An 18,430-nucleotide genomic window follows, 5' to 3' on the forward strand; every position below is an offset into this window, starting at 1 on the left:
AAACTGTGGTTGCCCCATCCCTGGCAGTCCTCAAGGCCAGGCTGGACGGGGCTTTGAGCAACCTGGTCTAGTGAAAGGTGTTCCTGCCCATGACAGGGAGGTTGGAACTGGATGAGTTTTAAGGTCCCTTCAAAGCCATGTTATGATTCTATGATATCTCATTCCCACATCCTGCAGAAGAAAAATTTTTTAGCAAAGCAATCATGAGTTTAGTATTCTGTAAAACACTAAAGGGCCTTGGTGCCCTTTGTTATCTATGACATTTTTATAATAAAGGTGGTGCAAAAATATTCACTGGAAATGCTGCTAGAGCTACTGGCAGTACGCCACCTCTAAGGAGGCTAGAAGATATGTATGTTTTTTCCCTACTGAATCCTATTGCTTCTGAAATTAGACCTTATTTATACTGGTTAAAATCAAGCATGCCATAGAGCACAGGGCTGGGCAATAAGGGGATAACTATGCTTAAATCCTGCCTATGTTTTATTTTTCATCATGAGTGCCAACAGCTAAGCCGGGTGATGGAGAACTGTGTCAGCGCAGACAGTGGCACAGGCAGTTCACAAATAAATGCTGTTGGTTTCACGTGGTTGTGGTGAGTGCCGAGCTGGGGGCAAGGGGGGAGAACATGACTGTGTGTGTTCATGGGGTTGGAAGAGCCATCATGTTTCACAGATTCCCAACAACAAATTCTGACAAGTGAAAAATGTTTGATTTTAAAAAGTCACACAGCTTGCCTTTTTTAAACACTTTCAGTATTTATTTAATCTAGTAAATAGGTTTATTAGCAAGGTTCCATTCTTTGTAGTTTAGGTAATGGATTTACCATATGTTTATGCTTTAAGGACTTGTGTAAGACTCCTAACACCTATTTCTCCACCTCCTGTCTCAGGGGTTAAGACCTTGGTATGTTGCCAGTTTACTGCTGTGGTCCCTTCCCCTTCTATAATTACAGTCATTCCTAGAGTGAAGGAAATTCCCTGAGATTTTGCTCTAACTAGCCACAATGTTTCACTACAAAAAGGCACTTCTTTAAAAGAAGAAAAGTAATAAAACTTTCACATTATTAACTTTTTCCCTTTTAAAAGAGGCTGAAAAATGCCATTGTACCACATTAAAGACCTTTACATAAGACTCACCATTGGCTAATGAGCCTTGTTGTACAATCTACCACATGCAACTGCCTTCAAGTGCTGCTTTTAACTTAACCTTGATGTAGTGCCAGGAATGTGCAAAGGATATACTTTGATTGTGGGAGCAGTCTGCTCCCCTCTGCCTTTTCCGTATTGACATGCTTCAAAATATCTGTAAGGTTTAAATTTTAATGTTGTTTAACAGAGCAACTATTTTATATCTCATAAAGGAGGAATGAGTAATTACCTGTCCTGTAGAAATAAGCAAGTAGATCAGTTATTTATAATAGAAATGATAAGAAGTTGTTGATGCTTTGTATTTGCACAGTGGCTTTCTTCCTGCAGATACAAAGCACTTCATAAGCATCCTCACAACTCCCCTGTGAAGCAAGTATCATAATCCCTACTTTATCATTAATAAAACTTTTGACTTTCCAGAAGATGACACAGAATGTCAGTATCAGAAACAGGACCTGAAGAATTTTCACTTGTAGTTCCCTCTTTGATTATGAGCAATTTCCTCCCATCACTGCAGAGAATTATTTTGATAGCAGTGCTACTGGAATGTTATGGCCAGATGTGTTCTCCGTAGAAACACATACTTGATTTATATAATAATATTTATAACAGGTAATATTCTGAAGATGTTTTGGAGGCACCTATTTGACATTACTCTTTCCTCGAATAAAATTACTATGATGTTGAAATTGAAGCCTAAACTTTCCACAAGAACTATTTATAGAAATGTTAATTTTCTTGAGCTTTATAGAGTTGATTGACTTTTAATTTCTGTCTGTTACTTCCTTGATTGCATACTCAAAACATATAGGAGCTGTTCCCTTCTCTCTCTTTCTAGAATAGCCTTCTAAAGGAGAATATTTATTTTTCCAAATGCAATTTTAATTTCTTTTTTAAAATACTGGTAGTAATTATGAGCATTTTGGCCACTTTACAATCTGGAGAACTGACTAGAACTGGTTGAGATAGCTTAAGATTTACTTTTCTTTCAACAAATACATTTGAGTAGTTTTCATTTCTTAATTTGAAAAGAAATATCGATTTTTTTGAAGGTATTTAGGAAATGTTTTCTGAAAGATATAAGGTATGCATTTTTAATGAAAATACTGTGGTTATGGTTTTATTCCCTGGTCAATCAAACCTCCTGCTTCCTTTTAAAAAGAAAAAATGATGAAAAAAGGACACACATTTAAGAAAAAGGGTCAGTTTTTGAAAAATTCTGTAGTTTATATCATATTTTGAAATATCAACTTAAAATGGGGATTCTCTGATCAATGGACAAAGATAGTACATGTAAGGTGAAAGCTGACGGTAGAGGCATGAGAGTAGCATGAACAGGTTGAAGGGAGAGCTGCAGGCGTAAAGGTGAAAAACAGAAAATCTTGAGACTCAGACACGGCAGGACTTAAAAAGTGTAAACCAAAGAGTTTCCCTGACCAATTTGTCTTCACCCTGCATCAAACTTCTAACACTTATTATAAACACATGGACAGTCTGGATAATTACAGAAAAGAGTTATGTTGAAACCAAACAACTTGATGGTATTAGAAGCAGAAACCCTTAGATGACAGAAATATATACATAAGGTAGGGAACACAGCACTGTCATTTCCTGAAGAATTACCTGTATGTGTATGAAATGTGATTTTTGATGGGGGTTTGAGTCAGAATCCATATGAGCTCTGCCTGTGTTGCATACAGTCAGCTTACACAGGCAGAATTGTTTTATTTTCTTGTTAGTCCCCCCAAGTGGTATTAAATCCCCATAACATTCTTCCTTGCACCATATTTGCTAATTAACTCTTCAAGCACTTGCATGTGTTAGAGATTAGTCAACCATAATTTGTTTTGTTAATATCTTTATGGAGAAGGGATCAGACATTTTTATGTAATCATGTTACCTTTTTGAGACAGAATTTCATGTAATTCAATTAGTCATATACTTAAAGTTATTTTCATACTGGTAGAGAAATTCTGGGATTTCCCAGAATAGTGTGATTTTTGTGGACTTCAGTTAAATAATAGAATTGTTGGTCTTGCGTTGCAAGACACAACTTTGCAGTCAGAAACTGCTGGTTTTGCTTTGCAACGACAAAACTGCACAAATAAGTACTATTCTACCCTCCACTTATGGAACAGAAACCTCCACTGAAGCATGACTAGACAGTTTATTTGAGCTCCAGACACATAGGGATAAGTGGTTGGATATGCATGAGGACAGTCCTTGATCACTTCACTGGCCTGGACATGCATTGGTGGAGTTGTGCATGACTGCATGTGACACAAGAGTATAGTGTGCCCGGAACTGTGAGGAATCCAAGAATTAAAGAAGTTTTTTCCTGGGGAAAAGCAGGTAGAAGGGAGCATGACGGCCAAGAAAGCAAGGGTGGGGTTTTGAATGAGAAAATCATATAACCCTGATTGCTCCTGTTGTAGTTAGGGATTCAAAGAACGGTCTGTTTTTCTACAAATAAGTTTGCAATCCATGTTATGATCATGCCTTAGATAAAAAATGGCAACTCTATGCTTACTTGCAGTGGATTATTTACTGTCACTGTGTTGTGCAGAATGACTGACAGAATGCAGTCCTTGCTAAATGAAGCATCAACACACACACTCCCTTTTACCAAGAAGTTCCTTGGTCTCACCACTTGATTGCAGCTATATTTCTAGGATTGGCTCATATGGAAAGAAATATAGGAAACTCAGTGCACCAATGAATGTCTGGTGTCTTCCAAAACCAGCTTTCACTCACCTCTTTGTGTGATTTTATAGAGAGTCCCGGTATAGGTGAAGTGAATACTGTGCAGGAAAGGGCTCATGAACTAGAACATGAACTCAGTGTCTCATGCCAATTGCTTGCACTGTCAAGGGGTCCAGGGCCACTCCCAGCCAGAAGGGAGGGATGGCATCATCTTTCCAGTCAGAAGATCTACTGTACATAATCTCTCTGTATATTGCCTCCTCCAGTCTTGACATTGTTTATGTTTTGGCACAAGTAAGGATCACTCACTACTGGCAGAAAATTACCGGGTCTCAGAGGGAAAATGAGGTTCAGCCTATGTGCTCAGAACTGGAACAGAGCACAAAGGCAGGCAGGACCTGTCTTTCATAGTCTGTTTTAACACTATGGAAAAATTGCTGAGAGCTACTGAACATCAACAATCCATCTAAGGATTCTTAGAGCCTTTGGGGTTGAGAATCCACATTAAAAACTGTACCACTGCAGTGCCTGCAATGTCAGGATTACTTCAATAATTCATGTCCTTACACTATGTATCGTTACAAATATTTAAAAAAAACCCCTCTATTTAATCCCATGTTTACCTTTTGCTTTATTTTTTTCCTTTTGTCATCATTCTGAGGATTAATGCTTACACAGTTGTTTTGTGTGCCCAAGCTTCCAAGATTTTCTATTATACACAATGATAACTTGTTTACAGAGTTTTCCAATTCACTTTTACACCATGTCAGCAGACTGAGTTGTGATCTCTTGTCTCATGCCAGCAGAAAGGGAATTTAGTTATTAGACAGAATGTAAAGGTGCAGTGATTTTGTATCTCATTACTTCTGGGGCCACCAAGGAGGATGAAATAGATCCCACACACCTTTTCAGTTAGTCAGACTGCTCGAATGTGATTTTTCAGATAATGACGGTAACAGCTCACACAGCACATTTGTATCTATGTTTAAGAGCTAAGTAAAGCCATTTGAGCTGTTACACAACGCCAAATGTTCTCCTTAACCCACAGTTTCTCCTGTCATAATCTAAGCTCTTCGGGTTCTTGCAGTAGCAGGGTAAAAAGACTGTGACTAGGGAGGGATTGATGCAGCAGGGATTGCTGTTTTACATGCTGAAGATAAATTAGCCAGAGAAATTACACCCTCTTGGGTTTTGTTGTTGTCTAAATCTCAGACTTTGCAACTGTTGTCAGCCAAATTACTTTGGGATTTGTGTATCACTTCGCAGTTCATTTGAGAGCAATGCTCAGCAGAAGGCATGCAGCCCATCTCCTGCCTTTCCCCATAGCTCTCCCTGCACAGAGCACTTTGTGCTCTATGTGACACAAGTATAACTTCTGTCTTGGTACTCCACCTTTTAATATCAGATAGCAGCAGAGCTTTTGAGATTCATGATAATGCAGCTCCTGAGATCTTGAGCACTGTGGCTCCAGGCAGCTCACTGATGAGCTTAGTACAAACATGCTTGAGAAATTTTGAAACTCTGCGAAAAAATCTATTTTTGTGGGAAAACTGGTTTGCAAGGCCGACTCCTGACTTACGTAATGGGTACATAATGGGTCTTGTAGCTGAGTCCCATTTCTTCTTTGTAATCTGCAAGACTCAAACTCCATTTTATATGAAAGCACAGTCCTATAAACCAGATGGTGGGAGAGAGAATTACTGCATGGGAATTTTGAAAGTGATTGTACTTCAGGGGGTTATACCTCTCTCTCAGCTCACTGAAAGATTTGAAATCATCCTGTAGGTATAATATTGATAGGAAGCATTGTTCATATAGATTTTGATGTTTCACTTCATGCTTTCTAGCTATTGTGCTACTTAAAGCATTATGGGTGAACAGTAGTCTGAAATACTTCAAATAACAGCTATTTCACACCGTTTTCAACTGACAGTCAAAGAAAAATGTCTTGCAGAAGTATCCTGGCAACAGGGCTTATAACACCAGCGTAATTCTTGTACATGTATTAGCATGCTGTGGAATATCACTGTGTTCAGAGAGGAGCGATGCAAATACATTTTTTTATCATGAAGTATCCGTTTTCCTGAACTATAGCAATAACAATTGACTAACCATCCAAGCCAGGGTATTTGTATGGAAAAGACAATAAAAGCCAAATAAAATCAGGTTGCGTAAGCAAAGCAAGACTTCGCCATTATTAGTGTTAAAAATCTCTCCCTATTTTAGAATCAGCAATCCTCAACCATGGGGCTGTTAATCTGAACTCTCTGTATTCAGATATTCATATAATGCCACAGGTCTTTAAAATGCTTAAGAGTGATTTTAGAATTTATAGGAAACATTCAGTGGTGAAACCTGCAACTTTGTGAGGGAGGTGGTAATGGGTGGTAAAGCCCTTCCATAGAGAAAGAATAATAGTTTGAATCCAACCAACAGTTCTTATTTAGTCACAGGCAAAGTAAACAGCAGCCTACAGCGACAGACTGCCTGAGATGGCAGATGAGGACATGCAGTGCATTGCTTGAATAGCCAGGCTCTGCCTCCTACCTGCACAGCCTTCTGCTCTTTCGGTGCTGTCACTGAGCAAGGGATTGTGTTTTTGCAGCAACAAGAGAGAAGCAGTGGGAGTAGGAAGCTTAAATTGCCTGGGTTCTTCCCAGCTTTCTGGCCTGGCTCTGCTCCTTCGCCTCCAAAGCGCCTTGTCCTCATTTCTGCACTCAAAATGCCAGTTTGTGTACACTGTCAGGAAGCCTTGAAACCAAGGAAGAAAGTGACCCACATGACCTCAAGTGTGGAATCAGTTCCAAAAAGCAGAGTGCCAGGGAATACCATGGCATCTGCTACGGACTCTACTGATTTTGAAGAGATTCAACTGTAATGGCAGTAGGTAGTGATATGAAGCATAAAAAGACATTGAACAGATCCAAGCATCCCTTAAATATTCCTGTAGGCAGCCAGACTTCAATGGGCACAACTCTGTGACACAACCCCACCCCCCAGAACAGAAGGGGGGTGTGGAAAAAAGAAAAGCAAAAGATGTGATATGTGACTGCTGCAACTATGTGAAATACTTGAAATAGAATCTCTTAGAAGTGTTGAACCAAAGAATTTTTGTGCGCACATGCATGTATGTTTCTGTGTGTGTGTGGATACTGTTCCAGCAGAATTAATACAAGGTTAAGTACAATCTACACATGCCCTTACTTCAGTCACGACAGGTATCACCTGTTTTCACATACCCAACATAAACCCAATATAAACATATATCATATATACTGGCTAATACCACAAGGAAGGTGATTCTGTGATAATGCATGATTCAAGCTGAATTTGTACTACAGGTGATTTGCGAGTGCTTGGATCCATTGTTATTAAATGTAGGATCACATAGACTCCACAATCAGAAAACTTGAGCTATACAGGCTACTTGATTAAAACCTGGTGTTTCTGGGGCAGTGTGAATGAAGTTTAATACCATGAATTTTCCATTAACTGCTTCATTGGTTTAACATATCAGCCAAAAACTCACCTCCTACTTGCACAGAAGCATCCACTGATAGCCACTTCTTTGTGCTTTTGTATCTGTAGCTACAACAGATGTTATGATGTTATGCAGAAAACATCGAAGTGGTTTTGTTCTTTGCATCTTCACCTAATGTAAGAATAACAGAATTTACTGAGCGAAAAACAATTTAGAGAGGGTTAATTGTTGGTGCAACCAGCTAGATGAAAACTCATAAATTAGTCCTGACCATTTTATTGGTAATAAACTTATAAAATTTCAGATGGGGTAAATATTTCCTAGCTTTTTTAAATACCTCTAAGTGCAGTTGGTTAAAAAGTTCTTCTTCCCACTCTGACCTACAATAATATGCAATTTTGAGTAGCTGCAGCACAGTGTACTGCAGGTGGTGACGGTATTTCAGTGGCAGATGAACTTCTTCCTACTGAAATGGATTCTTAGGTGAAACAGCTTTTGATGTCTTGAGGCTTTTGGAATTTCAAGTCCCACTGCATTTTGGCAGAACCCTCATATGTGAGGAGTGATTGAAGAAGAAACAGAGAGCAAAGAGTAGACCGTGCTGGTTTTTTCGCATTGATTCACCAGGCATTTCTACACTGCAGCTGTGAACGAGAAATAGAAATAATACTATAGGCTTGAGGACCTTATGTCAATGATCTTTAAGATGTCTCTTGGTGTAGAGCAGTAACATTAATTTAGCAGCTTGTTTTAGCCTCAGGTTTACTTGGTTTAATTTTACTTTTTTTTAAGCTACAAATTGCCTTTTGTATAAAGGCTGAGATGATTAAAACCGGTTCTGTATAGTTCAATCTAATGGTCAAAGCAGAAACCAGAGACACTGGGGGCAAAATATGTGAGGCAACAAGATTTATGTATGCAAGTACATATTTATACTTTTGAAAATACTTGTTTTTCTGTTTTCTGTATCAGTAAAGAACTAATCTAGATAATAGTCTTACTAACATGAGGAAAAAAGTGCTTAGCAAGCTGAGCAATTCTACTGCCACCCCCCATTCACCTGTCGTGTTACTGTGATGACACAGTGAAAAGGGACAAAAGAAGCTGCCAACAAAGAGAAGTATTCCCACTAAACACCTGAAACATTTTTATGGAAGACAAAGACAGATGAAAGAGGGAGACAGGTAAGGAGGAAGGCTAGGAAGAGAGCTTTGCTGAAACCCTGCTTAAAATAAGATGAGGTGTGTGAGAACGAAGCGGGCAAGACAGAAAAGAACTGTGATCAGCAGGTTGACTTGCTGCAAATCCTTTCATATTCTGCAGAGGACCACAGGAAATTTCCTGAGGGCAGAGGTAGCAAGGTACTGAAAGGCAATTATATCTGTTTAAAGTGGACAGAGCTCCTCCAGGCCTATACAAATTACATCCATGAGTCTGAAGAGGAAGCAATGAGGGAAGAAATAGGAAAAACCTTGGCAAGAGTTTTGAAATCTTGCCAGCAATGGCAGTGACCCCAGGGAAAGGGACAGATGGCTAACACAGTTCCTGACACCAAGAAATTAGTAGGAACAACATGCCCATGAAGTTGACTTCTGCTATGAGGAAGATTTTGGGATAATCAGCAAGGTTTTTCAATCATTTTCATCAGTGTGCATACATACTCTTGTGCTTCCTAGAAAACAGGAGGGACTAGGTGATCTCCTGGCATCTTCTGAAGTCTTGCATTTTTTAATTTCTCTGATTTAAAATAGCTTGTCAATGTCAGCTGTACTGTGAGAAGAAAATTAATTTTAAAATAAGGAGAATTTTCCTTCATCCTGCTATACATACAGACCTAGAAAACAACTCCATTATGGGGGAAAATCTGAAAAATAAAGATGATGTGAAATATGTGAGTTATCGTGCTGCATATAGAAAAGACAAGATAATAGCATATTTGAAGTCATTCAAATGGACTCAAAAGCATAGTGGGAGGGTGGAGGCAGAGACAACCAGCAGTCTAACATTTTCTACACATTCCCCTATTAGCAGTTGCATCCTTTATATTTCTGTTTTGAAATGCATCTAACAAAGTACTTAACTCCTAGAGAAATCATTCCCTCAGACCCAGCTTAAAATATGGCTTAGTTTGTATTCTGGCATTTAGCATCGCTAAACTGAATAATATTCAGGATAGGGTATGAGAACTTTGTAAAAACCTCTTCTTGTCAGAGGAGTTGTTCTCAAGTATCAATTAAGATTCCTTTCTCTTAATGGAATGAAATATTCCATTCATTGTGCCTGACAAATCATCCTGCAAAAGCTGCTTCTGAAGACTGTGTTTGATCATTTTATCTCATGTTTTCTCTACAATGAAAAAAGAAATGGGCTTGAAAAACAAAGACTATCAGGTAAAGATGTAGTGTAAAAAACAAGTTTTATTGACTGGACAAGCATAAATGCCACAACTCACAAATTATTATATTACGCAAAATACCTTTATATGTGAAGCCTTTTTAGTTCAGTTATGGACAATTGATTTTCAGTAATTATTTTTGAAAGTATTAGTAGGAGTAATCTCACAAAGATTATGAAGCAGGAAAACATATTGAACTTTATTGTCCCACATTGATATACAGAGAGGTTATTTACTGCTAATAAGTAGAAGACAATGTAAATTCTTTGCAGGAGAGAAAGTGATACCTCACAACTGGGATTTTTTTTTACAATTTTCTTTTTTCCCTGACATCATGTCATAGCAATGTTGTTGCATCAGTACTAAAGTTGTTATTTTCCAGATTTATTGGTTTTTTACTTTGCTAAGGGAAAAAAAAACCTGCTAAACTTACTTCTTCCCTAGAAAATGGCCTATCTTCACCAAGAAAGTTGCAGAATATTGTTTCTACCCCGTAAAGTGTTGAAATAACTGTTCTTTTCCAGGAGCAAACTGCCTACTGAGGTAGAAACCATAAATTTAAAACTTCACAGACTGAGAAGAACAGAATCTGGCTCTTGCACTTCCTCTTGTCTGAATACTATGGTCACCTTCTTACAGAATAACTGGGTGGCAACACCTCTTCTGATCATGCTTTAAGGGGCAAGCTACAGCTGTGATTATCTGCTTGAGATAGTACCTGGTATTTCTCGGGAGACAACCCTTGTCTTTGGTTTCAGACACAGAGAGAGGTCTCTTGGAGTTGACCTCTCAAGAATTTCAGAAACTGGAATTTCTAAGTAACTTCTTGCTTACTGTGTGGGATTCCTCAACACCTTTCTGAGGTATATGACTCTTCTCAGTCATCATATAAAGAAGGGAAGGAATCTAGTAGTGTGTCCTTAGTTCACCAAATTAGATTATGCAATGCTTACTTCATATCTCTGTAAGTTTCTTTTATTTAAATTTCTCTTTAGCTGTGCAAAGCAGTACATCAAATCATTTGTGAACAAAAACTCTACAAATCTGTTGGTTCATTAATGAGATAATGAGTACTCTGGGTTTTGCAATACTCCAGGCTTCGTAATTCTGAGAGCAGTCTGTCTGTGTCCATCAGTCTTCCTTGTAACTGTTCTCTAAGTATAGAACTAGCAGGGATTTTTTTTTTTTTTTTTTTAGTTTGTCTTCTAATGCTTCCATCTTTGTAAGACTTTTGCGTGTTCATTGCATATATTTATGCATAGAGTCTGACTGACAGGCAATAAAATTACCCATTGGAAATTAAAAATCCCCCAAAAAATAACAGAACAGAAAAATCCCAAACAGATCCCAGAAAAAAGCTGTTGAAATCTTATGGAATCACTGGTGCAAAGTTGGTACATTAACATCAGCTCTCCCTTGAAAATACGCCAAGGTTGAATGTAAGTAATTCATCATTCAGATTCTTTATCTGACGCTTGCAACCTTGAGATCATTTGCCTGTTCCCAACTAGACAGAATTCAAATCCAATTTGTAACAATAAACTATGACTTTGAATGGATCAATCACAATTAGTTCTCTTTGTTATTTTAATTGAACCACCTTGTAATTACTGAAGTATTTGTTTTTAATTATCAGTTCTCATTTGTTCTAAATGACTGTATTCTGCTTCATTCCTCCAAGAACAATTTAGAAATATAAAATGGAAACCTCAATAGGTTCCATTGTGGAAAAATAATGAATTTAAGAAGTGAATAAAGGATAATGATCATCCCAGAGATATAGCTGTTAAAATATGAAGGAAAATTATATTTCCAAAGTAAAACATTACTTTTCACCCTTTAATAAAAGTGTCACTATCACATCATGAATATCCCTAATGGTGTTAATCCACCAAGGCTCTTCTTCAGCTTTATCTGTCCTTCTGAGCTTAGACAGTCAAATCAACCGCTCTGTTCCTAACCTGGCATTAAAGGTCTCTTACTGCTCTGAGTATATAGGTCAGTGACTATTCCAGAAATGGGTCAATTACCTATTTCATTTAAGTTCCCCTAACATTTTTACTGTTAGTTTAATGAAAGGAGAGAAATAGACTGGTTTGGCACTGCAGTAAAAATCCAAGCTAGTATGAGCTTAACTAAATTTACAGTAGGGAAAACTTTTACCACAGCTCAGAATACATTCCTGACTAACCACTTATGGAGCAAAGGAAGAAGTCTGTGTAGAAGAAACAACCTTTCCCAAAGGTGGATGTAGTGATACACACACCTCCTCCACCTCCATATTTGTGGAAATGCCTGTCAACAAACAGAATAGTTCATTCCTCTGAAAGGTGTTCATGAGTAGGCAAACATAAAAGTTTTCAGATGTTCTGTGCTAAGCTGTGTCTTTTTCATGGTTATTCGAGAGGCTATCACCTTCATCAGAGCATCCGGCTTCCCAAAGCTGTATGTTAATGCTCATTATCTGCTTGGTTACACTGATACCACTGGTAATGCAGGACTGGGGAGGCATGGGCACCAGCAGCTGCAGTGTTCTGCCTGTTCAAGTGCCTCTGCTTGTCATAGGTTTAAATGAGACATAAGGAGTCACCATGTGAAATGTTAGAAGGGCCAGTATGGGAGGAAAAATTATTGCTGCATGGTTCTGTCATCCAGTTTTCTGCCTGTGGAAACAGCCAGAACCTCTTTGAAGTTTCGGTATCTCACACTTGACTGTTCTACTACTTTCATCAAAACAGTGGAACATTAAACTCATGACTCAGAACTCATCCGCAGTATTTCTTTGCTTCTTTGGGGTTCTTGGAGACAATGCACTTTACAACATACATCCTTTCATTATGAGACTGACTTTTTTATTTTTTCTTTGTTTTCACAGGGACATAAATTTAAAAAAAGCTGTGGGTTTTGTAATGCTTCAAAGCTCCTCATTGTGGCCATTCTGAAATAGGCTGACCTGCAGGGAGGTACTTTTCCTGAGAGCATCATGATGATCCTTATGGGTCCTTCCAACTTGAGATATTCTATGAGTCTATGATCACTTTGTACTACCTCTTTGCTTTCTCTCTGTCACAGTTACATGCACAAGTAACTCCTTTATTTTCTGATCTGAGGAAGCAGTTCTCTTTCTGGTAAAACTGCACATCAGGAAAACATTTCTTGACAGTCATGGTTATTAGTTGCCAACGATATAAGTCTCTGAATGCGTTTGATTCACTGTCACTAAGGTTTCTGAGAGTAGATTATGTACAAAAATGTGAAACAAACAGATATAATCCCTTCCCTGCAGAGGGCAGAGAGAGATGATCCAAGTCTATCAGGTCTTTTCCATTGCTATTATGTATAATTAATTCAGGAAAATAATTTTCCTTCCCTCTACACTAACTTGTTTTCTAGGGGCCTTGTGTTTCCCTTTCTCTCACTTAGATCATCAACTGTTTGTTTTCCTTTCCCTATGCATGTGTTTAAATTCCATTGATGCTGGTGTAAAATACATGTGCAGGGGATAATAAACATCTAAATATTCGGATTCTGCTAACACTCGTCCCTAGAGCAGAACAGTAAAAATGTTATAAGAAAATACATTGGTACAGAAGCACCAGAAGAACAGAAGGAACAATTTTATGTCTCTTTTTGCCCACCACAGCAAGATAAAAAAGCAGTAGAAAGTGTTTTTTGGTTCTCTTTAGAGAAACCTATTCACATAAAAAGAAACAGAAATTTTATTATTACTCCATCAACTGTGTTTGAGGAACATAGCTTAGTTCTGCCTAGCAGGGATAGACATGACATTGGTATATTTGTTAGCTTCTTGGAAGGAGGGACAGGCTCTTCATTAGAAGCCTGGCAGAATGAGCATGCAGAAAGATGTGAATGCAAGCACCTCACTGAGACAACTAAATTAAGAGCATGGCCACATTTTTGCTTCATGTCATCAGTGAGGAACAAGATAACCATGACTTCAGGGCAACTGAGGTCACAGGTGAGAGGAATCTGGTTTGAGGGTGTGTGTCTTAAAAACTATTAACAAATGTACAGCTTTTTGTTTCTTTATATAGCATAATTCTGCTACTGTACCACAACACTTAGATGGTATCACTAATATTTCTACTTTTATTGCACTAGGACTGGAAGGGACCATCTATGTCAGCAAGTCCAGACCTTAACAACTATAGGAAACCATGCATGAGATGGCTTAGTTTGGAAGATCTTACTCTGTATGTCTCTGCAAACCCTCTCCAGCACCTTATGGCAAATGCTGAAGATCTATTGTATAAAAGGAAAAGCTGCAATGACAAAATGGCACAGAAAGTGGGGACTGAGTGGAGACTGCCACTGCCTGAGAAGGTGCTGGGTCTCAAACCTTCTAGATGATCCTAAATAGGAAAACATAGTCCATGCTGCAGAGACATATGAAACAAGCACATAATCATCCTTCGTAATATGACCCAGGGAATCAAATACCTAGCCAGATCTGGTGATCTGAGTGTGCAAGCAAGCTACACAAATTTTCCTGTACAACTTAAACACTGGAGAGAATGCAGTGTTCCAGGGACATGAGAGCAACATGCCTAGCTCTTGCCAATCTTCTGTATCTTGGCAGAAGGTCAGTGTGTCCTCACACCCCTCATCACTGTGTCTAGAGCCAAATTAGGGGATCAGTAGAGCCTAGAAGTATGGCAATAGGAGAGTACAAATAATGTGACAGCAAGCCAATCTGTTTTCAGACTCCTGTGCATACAGCAAACCACCAGACAGCCCAGGTTTCATTAGGGGAGCCAACTCAAAGGCAGATGCTTTCCTGCCCTGCGGATAGCTTGGGAAAACAGTCTGTGTATGTGTGTCAGGGGAGTGAAGGGGATTTGTCGGAACAGGGAGGCATATGGCGGCATTCTGCCACACTAATCTCCCAACAGGGCAGTGGCCATTAAGGAGCCTATGCTGTTCAGATCCATCCGGCAGCTGCTCCTGAGTGCCCTTGGCCCCTCCAGTCCGCACTAGTCAACACTGAGCGTGGGAGAGCTGTGCTGAGCCTTGGCACCAGCATCCATTGCCTCCATGGAGCAGGGAGAGGAGGGGACCCAGCCTTCCATGCCTTGCCATGCACAGAGGAATAGAAATCATTATTTGTTTTAGACATCTCGTAGGACCACATTTTTTTGCTGGGGAAATTCAAGCTAGCATGAATGTAAAGATTTGTAGCAGCATGTAGCACATTTGGTTTCTATCCAGTGAAGCCTCTGGGGTACCTGGCTGAGTGAGAAACGAGTGCTTTTCTTTAAACCCAGGGATCTCTTATATGGCCAAAGCTCTAACCACCAGTATGCCTGTCTCCCCTAGGGCTAGCTACTGGCATCAATACTATAAAAACAAGGTAACTGTTCACTCCCTTTTATCATTTTCCTAACCCCACCTTTCTACAAACCAGCCCGTGGGGAGAGGAAAGTCCTGACGTTCCTTTTCCTGAAGGGCAAAACCAGTAGGAAAGAGCTGAGCAACTTTGTGCCCCTTCAGTGACTATAATTCCCCAGAATACACATGGTTATTATGGTGATGATTCGCAAGATACAAATGTTCACATTTCACATTTTTATTTTTTAGTAAATCTGTAGATATTTTTCTCCGTAGTAAATTGAGAGATGTGTGAAATTGGAAACAAACCAACTGAAAATTGCATAACGCTTTTATCAGCAAGGACATTCAGATAGCTACAGAAATGATAAACAGCTTTCTGGACAACACTGTTTAAATCCCTTTGGCAGTGTACTATCCCTTTTAAGAAGGGTCACAGGATTCCTAGAGTGCACTGAGGCACTTTTGCAACTGTCATTACTGTTGTGAACTTGAAGGTTTTCAAAACATTCTCAGCAGCATTCCACATAATCTAAGACATAGACAACCTTAAGAAAATGGTAAATAATAGCGAATGAAATTCCAAAGCAAGAAAAAAGAGCAATATATGAATATTCATGGTCAGAATCGTAATGACTAAAAAGGTGTAATTTCCAGTTTTCTGTCCAGTGGTCTCTTCAGTCTGTGTTTTAAAGAACAATATACTTCAAAAAATGAAACAATAGCTTGACAGTGCTCAACTAGAAGCTGTGCCTTGTTTTCTTGAAATAAAAGTTCAGTATTTTATGAGGTAAGAACTAGAGGCAAACAGGAAGTCTGAGTACAAAATACTTGATCCAGTACATCCATAAAGACTGAAGATATAGCTGGTTATTTATTTCTCCTGAAAAAGCTGTCCGCTAAAGCAAACAAATTAGAAACACTTTTTGACAGTATTTTCTAATAAAACACAACACCTGTTCCACTTCTACCTCTTACTTCTTTTTGACAAAGTCACTTCTTGATGGTGGGAAAAGTAATTAAGAAGGTAGGAAAAGATAGGTAAAAGGTAAATAAAAGTCAGATAAAATGTGTGCTCTTTTTACACAGAAAACAAGATCTTGTCAAAATGTTTCATTTCTTTGCCAAATCACTTCTAGGACAAGTTTTGACCCTTCCTAGTTATAATACATACACAATGACAAACTGCTTGTGCCTATGAATCGCTCTTCCAAGTTGTTCTTGGTTAGTGTAATTCTTTCTGGCTTTTAGCAAGTATAATCTCCTTTAATTGTGAGCCTTTCTTAATGAAGACTATTCTTGAAACTGTAATTTAAAATAAGTCATTAATTGTTTTCCACCCCCCATTAAATATAATAGGAAGCTGTACCATTAATTCTATCACTGCTAAATCCCCACATTGCCAGATGCTGAAGCAGAATGGGACTATGGATTACAAAACATATGGATTTATTTACACTAGGTAACTTCTTTATTAAAATATCTTAACACAGTCATTACAGAGACTTCTTTCCCAAGCCCCTGCTGCCACACTCTGCTCTGCTCAGGAACACACACCACATCTGCTTTTCACATATGGTCTCCAGCCTCAGTCCACCCACATGGGCCCCAACCACAAAATTATGTGCCCCTCCTCCCCAGCCTCATATGCAAACACACAATGAGGCTGTAGCACTAACACAAGTACGGTGGGTTCAAATTGGCTTTGGCTGGCTTGGAGAATATGCATAGACCATCCCTGTTCCAGCATAACTGGTCTTCAGTGATTGATAGACTCTCCAGCTCACACTGACTATGCAAGGTCTTCTGTGATAGCAGTGCTCCCCAGAAGCAATTTGGCTTATCCAGCATAAAATTGTCGAGGCAGATTTTTCGCTGATCATCTCATGACTAGGGGTTCCTAAACCATACTAAAAAAACAATTACAAAACAACCCTGCATCTTCCTCTCTCCTTTCCTTTAAGCCACAAGTGCCCAAACTGTAGACTAATGCTAAACACAGTCCCTTGCTACTGGTGAGTAACATAAGAGAAAGACCTTGGGATGAACTGCCTCTTCATCTTTCCTTGAAAACTGCTCCGACACTTTTCTGAGCAGTGTAAGAAAGATGCCTGCTGGAACAGATAGCTGAATTATTCTGAAGCTTTCTGTTTGTGTTTGGTTTGCATAGGTCTGATTTTCTGGCTGCAAGAGCAGGCATGCCCTTCCCCTCCTTATGCAGTTTGTTCTAATTCTGCAAATAGACAACCAGTAAAAAGTGGAAACTACTCTTAAAATGTAGACTATTTCCTACCTGTCTCCTCTTCCCTTAGTTACAGACTGTCTTTTCCTTATAGGCAACATGCCATTGCCTGACTTTTTAATTCTCCACCCCTTCAGTGATCTTTTATTTCTTTCTGGGTTATCATCTTTGAGCCAAAAATGTGTGACCTCTTTTTTTTTTATTAGCAGAAAATACATATTCTAACAAAGGACTTTTAAAACTGCCTCCATAGCAACCAAGGATTATTTATAAAAGAGGATGTTTAAGATCTCCTCATTGCTTAACAATGTGTTTCAAAATCACAGCCCCCATTCTAAAGATCTACATTTACAGTGCACACCTCACCCCCATCTTCTCCACATTAAAATGCTCAAGATGCAAAGTAATGCCCTCTAAAATTAGGAAATAGATAATCAAGGTTTTTTACTAAGGCCATTCAATTTTTTCTTCCCAACTTTACTCTCTTTGCAGTGGCACCAGGTTCTTAATACCAGTCCCATCTTCGTATCTGAGCTGTCGGTATCAATTGCTTCTCCCTAGTCCATATCTGAGTCCCTTTAATCTAGCCATTCCCATAGGGTAAGCGTACATTCATTCTTGCTTTCTATTCATGAACTCTCCACTTTACCTCAAAACAATCTGCAAGTCTTCTCTCACCTCGTTCCTAGCCCTGCCTGGGATTCAAGCAATGTCCTGTTCCTTCCTCCGTTCCCAGTCTAGTTTCTTACCCCTCCTCTAACTCCTTTTCTAACTCCTTGTTCAGTCTTGATTTTCTCTGTCCCACCACTCCTTGACTCTTCATCCCATTCTCAGCCTTCTCTTGTCTTGATTCACAAGCTCTTTTGCCTTCCTGCCTTCTTCTTTGTCCACTTAATTTCACTTGTCCAGATGGAAAATTATTCCAGCCTAATTGATCCTAACCTGACTTCTGCCTTCCCTCACTGATCTATCAAATAGTCCCATTTGCTCTAATGGGCTCTTCACTCTGGCTGCTTTTTGCTTAAGCAGTTCAGTTCTTCTGTTTTATCAATTAAGTTCATTATTGCTTGAAATATCAGAATATTCTTATTAGTTTTTATTATTTGTAA

The sequence above is a fragment of the Strigops habroptila genome, chromosome 6, assembly GCF_004027225.2.
Source record: "Strigops habroptila isolate Jane chromosome 6, bStrHab1.2.pri, whole genome shotgun sequence".
NCBI lineage: Eukaryota > Metazoa > Chordata > Aves > Psittaciformes > Psittacidae > Strigops > Strigops habroptila.